The sequence below is a fragment of the Salvia splendens genome, unplaced genomic scaffold, assembly GCF_004379255.2.
Source record: "Salvia splendens isolate huo1 unplaced genomic scaffold, SspV2 ctg312, whole genome shotgun sequence".
NCBI lineage: Eukaryota > Viridiplantae > Streptophyta > Magnoliopsida > Lamiales > Lamiaceae > Salvia > Salvia splendens.
In genome coordinates, this window is record NW_024598954.1 from 1 (window position 1) to 7,034 (window position 7,034).

The 7,034-nt window shown below is 35.8% G+C and overlaps 1 long non-coding RNA gene and 1 pseudogene across 1 annotated transcript; both read right to left on the reverse strand.

Annotated features, from left to right (window-relative positions):
* Positions 1-18: 18 nt before the first annotated feature.
* LOC121789704 lies at positions 19-3,843 on the reverse strand (annotated as a pseudogene).
* Positions 3,844-4,660: 817 nt separating this feature from the next.
* LOC121789702 lies at positions 4,661-6,217 on the reverse strand. Its single transcript, XR_006048133.1, has 3 exons — positions 6,097-6,217; positions 5,399-5,588; positions 4,661-4,679 (listed from the first exon to the last, which is right to left on the reverse strand). It is a non-coding gene; the product is annotated as an uncharacterized LOC121789702 (long non-coding RNA).
* Between the last annotated feature and the right edge of the window lie 817 nt (positions 6,218-7,034).

Consider the following 7,034-nt stretch of genomic DNA (forward strand, 5'->3'; position numbering starts at 1 on the left):
CGTGCCCGCACCGCATACAAATTAAAGATAGCATCAGAATGCTGAGGGTTGAATAAATTTGTCATCTTTTGCATGCCCAAACAAAGCAGGAATAAATGTCTTGGGCAACCTGCCAGTTTGGATAATATAAACTACAATCAGAGCTCCCGCATATCACAGTAAATACTGCAAGAGAATAGTTTTATAAAAACTAGATTTCTTGGAGAGTATGGAATAAGGGTAGGACCAAAATTGACACTCTCTTTACTCCAAAAGATAAATAAAGACCTGTATGCAATCAAGCCGTGTGATATCAAATTTGGCCTTCTTCTGTATTACTCTTCGCATGTACTGAAGACCCATCTTAACCTGTATTTGGCATGGGGAGACAAGGTGGTATTATTAGTCAAGTAGTATCAATATTATCAATCTTACACATCATTTGCAAAATTCAGAACTTTTACATAGCTAAAACTGCCTCTAACAAAGGCGGGTCAGTTACTGTCCTGGTTGTGTAAAAATAGTGTTGGATAGTGATGTATGGTTTTGCTAACTCATATGCCAATGAATTACAGGATTTGTCTGTTACTACACAAACTAATATTACTATACCATACAATAGAGAAGTTTGATCTGGAAGAATCGAATGTCAAGGTAATAAAAGGGGTAAAAGCAAAAGACCAAACTTCCTGACACACTACATACAGAGACATGCAGTGAGGCAACTAATGGCAAACAATGTGACAGAAAAGTCCATACTGTGAAATTTGGGAAGTCGGATTTTGTACACATCTGCAAGTTCCAGCATCAGATTGAACAATTAGAGAAGGCACTGTCCAGCACCATTCCAGCTATGGAAGGGTCTTCTGCTCCATAAAGAAGGCTACAGAACATTTGATGAAAGGTTATACAGGTAAGAAGTAGTATCTATTAAGTGCATCTCAAAAAGCAATCGAGTAAGAATTGAATATCTGAATAGAAAACAAAAATCATGACAGAGTTATCTGACAAAGCAAATTCCTAAAAAAAATCTAGTTCAAAAAAACATCAAGCTGAGCCAGAAGTCGAAAGCAAGATTTAAAAAGCAAAAAAAAACAAGCTAAAACAGAGGTATGCTCCTTATTTTATAGTAAAGACACAAAATCAGTCTATCCTAAACAGTTACTACATTATTCTGGAGAACAAAGAAACTAATGAATCTAGAAAAACTTGAGATCATCAGAATAACATCATTTTGTGTACCAGACGTGCCACTTTTTGAAATGGGAACTTGAAACCCGGTGAAAACAAGTACAAACATGAGAAAGATAGGGGTGTGATGGATGATCAATAGCCTGAGGCAGTGAGAAAATCAATAACCAACCTTGTTACTGCAACCCATTGATCTTCCCCAAAGGCCCAATGCGAGATACTTTCTCATTGCTCCTCAAATATGATATCACAACCTGAGGTCATTTTTCTGAAATTAAGGTAGGAACTTTTACTTTAATCTTGGAACACGTAGTAAAGAGGATAAAGATGACAAAGGAATGGTACCTCGTGCCAACCAAGACTAACATAATCTCCATCAGACAAGCCAGAACCTGAGAAATCAAGGGTGAACACTGTGATATTTGAAGGCAGAAAAACTACAGCTGCTTCATTTGCATCTGCCCGACATCCACTGCATTACAAAAAAAACTAATAAGTTTTCACCACTTCATGTATGAAATCTCTCGTTCTGCATTCTCCAGTCCCCATAAATTTTGGAAAATCTTCAATTTTTGTTTGGTCGGTTAACTAAATAGTAGGGAATAATTAATTGACATTTGCACTTGCAGTGACATGGAAGAAGCCTAAAATTTTTAGTGAAGTCTTTCAAATTGTCATATTTAGCCATAATTTGGGAATGTGAAATTTTGCCCAGTTTGCTAGGCTAGCCAAAATTTTCTGACACATGCAATGATGTGGAAGATGGTGGCACTTCACCAAGTATAGAACTAATAAACACACCCTATGCCCTTAAAGTGAGACGTGTTTGTGTCCATGCATGCACACACATCTTCCACGGCATTTGGCATTAGCAGCTGATTTACCAGTGTAAGAAATTGGCCAAGATGGCACTTAATTGTCGGAGTCATGGCTACATTGATAACTTCAACCACATGGCCAAATAGCAAATTTGCGGCAAAGCCTTGGGAATTTTTGGCTGTTAGCCTTGGGAATTTTTGGCTGTTTCAGGGATGAAAGCAGTTGGAAGTTGTTATATTGATATTTTAATTGTAACTCATTCATAATAAGTAAAGTGGTTATGTTATAAACCGTTATGATTGCTTAAAAGAAGCACGCCATTGATAAGTGAAGATTTGATATACCCTACTATTGAATAGATTTCTCACACCATCTTATCCTCAAACACAACTAAATTCATATTGGTCCTCAGCTGATAGTGAGGAAAGAAACCAATTCCTAAATATGCAGAAACACCACCTGACACAATCAACTTCCCAAAAGAAGATAGCTACCTGTTTCCGTGGCAATATATTACACAAGGGAGAGGTGAATCATCTGGGACTTGTGAAGGAGAGTAATGGCTACATCTTAAGGTATGACCCCTTTCATTACTAAGCTGCAAAGTTAACTAAACTTTCAGATACTATGTACGATCAGATTGAGAAATGCAAAACAAAAAATCATCAATTCAGTGCAATGAGAGAAGATTTTGGTAACTGATGCCCATACTTGCCTCCACATCTTCTCTCTTGTACTTTCTTCCTGCGAGAGTAAATTCCTTTCCCATAGATATTGATCTGGGTTGTAATCAGCCCTGTTTACATAGCAAGTGGAGGTAGTAAATTAACATAATAACAGTAGCAACTTGCTCATATGTGGATATAGATATTTCATACACTGATGGAGTACAAGTTAAGGAATTTGAAAATTCTCAAAAAGCAAACTGCTAAACTACTAATCATGCTTTAGGTTTGGAAGATTTTAATTTGCAATTACTGCCAAAAGTACTTTGGAGAGCACCGTGATAAAGTGTAGCTTCCTGAAACTTAGGGACAGAACTTGCTAGCAAGCACATATGCACCGTAGAATTCAGCTTATCTTCTATCAGTCTGAGGGCATAATAGCTTAGTTTGCACACGTTCACAGGTAATAGAAAAAATCAAAACTGGAGACATGCGAGTGACACAATATACTTTCAAATGTAAGCTATTTTGCAGCTGCATTCCAGATGACCATTTGTAAAGGCTCATCCAGGAAAAGCCCAAACGGTTGAACCCTAAACGTTTAAACATAACGGAAAGTATGCACGTGCAGCAAAGAATTTCATGATTAAGGTTATTCCGAATTTGAAATCGAAATTTCCACTATCAACCAATAACAGAATTAGTACGTTCAAGGACAAGTAAAACTGTGAAACAATCACAATAGGTAAATGGACAACTAATTCATCCATATGAAAAGACAACAAAGTATGAGTTGGTGGTGCATCGAAAGCATCCCAGTTCAGAAGTCAAACTGAGGCCCAAAATAAACTGATCCTAGGATGTACTTAAGGTTTAATACAAGTGAACAAGCAATCAGTAATCTTGTCTACAGAATCAGTCCTATGGCCTTGCCTAATTGCCATGCCCATTGGTCTTTTTATACACTACAGAAACCCAATGGTCAAATAGATCTTCAATATGCTAGTAAAATGGAAGTAGAAGTACAGGAAAAGAAAAGAAAATAGAAAAGAAAATAGAGGAAAAAGTGAATGAGCTTCAAGGACACATACCTAGGTGGCCTAATGACAAAATTAATAAATGGTCGATCATCTCGAGCAGAACAACTCAAGCAGTCAATCCCAATTAAAGAGATTCATATTCCACCCATGCATTAGCGGCTGCCTACTTCTCACTTTACACGTGAAATCTGCGTAGTTGAAGAAAAGTCTCAGGAAGGGGAGCTGATCTCCTCAGTATCCTTGTATCAAAAAACCCAAATCGGTAACTCTCTAAGTTTAATAGCAGTAACCCACCACATAAGCAAGTTTTAGCCCGCAGTATCCAAATCTTGCAGCAAAACCAAACTTAAATAAACGGAGATTACTATTTCAATGCCTAAAACTCCAACTTCTTACACTGCTGAGCTCCTGTTCTATCTGAATCACACGCGAGAATGGAACAAACAGATCTTGAAAGCTAAATTCCCCGTGAGAGAGCTGCGAAGAATATCCAAACAGAGCGAAAGGGGAAACCCACCCAAGCCCAAACAAAATTCTGCAGCTTGCGAACTGAAATTTTGAAAAAGGAACCTTGTGAAAAAGGAAAAGGGGAGAAAAGGGCTTTATCTTTGTTCCGTGTTAATTATGAAAACGTTAGTTGGTGTATTAGTATGATAGAGAAAAGGCGAAAGAGAGGTTGAGAGACCCAATCGTTTTACGGTCAAAGAAAGAGCGGCTGACATATGAGGTTTGGAAGATCGAAAAATTCACCTAAGAGCGGAGACGATGGTGCAAAAGCTGCGCAAAATAGTGTTTGGTATTCGGAAAAAGTAACGATGATACAGCTAACAACCACAATTTCCATTAACACCAACCAACCAACCTTAAACAGCATCACATCATGTGTTTATCTGATAGAATTGCACTTTTATAAACCTTCAAACTTGAGCCTTTTTTTCTCTCTCATCAAATATGGTTGCCTCTTTGCCTTTTCGTCTACATAAAACTAATCAATCACTATAAAAAAAATTAGTAACGACCTAGATTAAATCAATTCTCTTCGTGTTTTTAAATTTATGTAGCTCAGATTATACAATTAGCTACTAAAACATCAAACGAATGTTGCTGAATCCACCATCTAGATTTTCAAATCAGAGACAACGATGGAAACAATTCAAAGGCAAATCCTAAATTTTGGTGTTAAACTTGGTGGACGTAATTAATACTTGGTGGGTGACTGGGTGTATTATTTTAATTAATCTCCGTAATAATGAAGCGAATTATTGGAAAGTAGTAGATGACATCTAATCTTTGAAGAGTAATTATGTTTAAAAACATGATTTTAACGTTACAACTAACTTCTTGAGTAGCATTTCTAACTTTTTTAGTTTGCAAAATTTAGATTTGACAGAGCGAGATCTATAGAGACAGAGTGGAATTCCAATATAATTAAATTGAAAGTTCATAATCAATTAGTTGTCTTAAACAATTTGTTCCCAGTGCGAAAGGAATCATTTCCATCACCACATGCAATCACTATATTCATTCTTTATCATGTGTATTACTAATATCTTGCTAATGATCCCAATCATTTGATGCTGAGCACGTAAAAACAAAAGTAAAGACAAAGTGGCAAACATACTTTAATATTGAGCAGGAATATTGTTGATTTAAGTGTATGTAACTTTACTAATTTCCAAGTATTAAATACACATTGCAACGTACCTTTATATTTTTGAAATAGTAGCAATGATTGTGGGTAGTGAAGGGGCATGCAGTTTCCCTTGACGTAAAGCAAAGTGGAGATTGCGAAGTCAATTCAATTGAAGGTGATTTGTAAGTGTGAGCAACCCTCCCTTGCTACAACACCACACCCTTTTTCTGCAGTGAAGGGGACAGATGAGCATCACTGCCACTGCACATAATAATTGAATTGATTACAATTACTCAGATTTCTTGAGGAAATTCAAACACTGAAGCTGGAAATTGAGATTATTAAATTCCCTAAAACCGACCCATAGATTTTCTCTGATGCGAATTAAAAGGCTATATATCATTAATCAACAACTGGAAATTGATTTAGACTTACAACTACAATGCGATTCACCTCACTCAAAAAACTGAGTGCAGAAGAAATTGTTTTAATCAGCAAAACTCACGCCGCTGCGAGTGTTTCAAATTCAACAAAATTAAATCGCGTCGCTACAGAGCAGCAATGAATAGAAAGTGAAAGCAACACTGAGATCATTTGTTCATCCAATTGAATGATCGCATTCCAGATCTGCTGATTGATAGGATAAGTATTTGCAATTATTTCAAAATCTCTCTCTCACTCTCTGTTTCCCCCACATTGTTGTGCATCGAATAGTAGTCGTGACTCACACCAATAATAATAAACTGATACACACAACCAATCGACTAACCGAGTGCCTCTCACTCGAGAGAGAGAGAGCCTTGAGAAGTAGACGGTAATCCGGTGGCCGTCGCCGAGCTCTAACCCTCCTCCGTATGGATTGCCACAGAGGAAATTTCTCGTCACTTTTGGCGGTAAAAATTAGTTTAAGCGTTCTTTGTGGCTTAGATCATTGACAATTGACCCATTCTCGTTTTTTTTTTCTCTCTTTAAAAATTTGAGAACTTTTGAATAACGATATATTTTCAATATTCACATTAGGGGTGAGAAAAAAAACCGAAAACCAAATATCCGAAACCGAACCAAACCGAAATTTTAAAATTCGGTTCGGTTCGGTATTAAAAATACAAAAATTTTGGTTTTCGGTTCGGGCGAAAAAAAACCGAAAAACCGATTATATTTTAAACATAATATTATATATATTTATTCTATTAATTTAATATATTATATTATATCATATATATAATATATATTATTTAATATAATATGTATTACTTATATATATTCTATTAATTTTATATTATATATATTTATATTCTATTATAAAATAAAATAATAAATAAATGATATAGTTTAATATATACTATTTTTTTCGGTTTTTCGTTTTTTTTGAAAATTTCAGTTTTGTTCGGTTTTTGAAGTTCGATTTTCGGTTTTTCGTATTCGATTTTTCAGGTTCGGTTCAGTTTGGGTTTTGAACTAAATTCGGTTTTTCGGGTTTTGTTCGGTTTTGGCAAAAAATCGAACCGAAACCCGAATGTTCACCCCTAATTCACATCAAATTGAAAATCATGAAAAAAATGCATGATTGGAAATTGATATGCAAATGACGAAGAGGTCAACATTAACTTCAATAGTAATATAAGTTAGTATTATTTGATTGAACAAATGTTAATCGGGACTTGATTTATCGGGAATTAGCTCGATGATAAGCTCAAGTTCAAACTC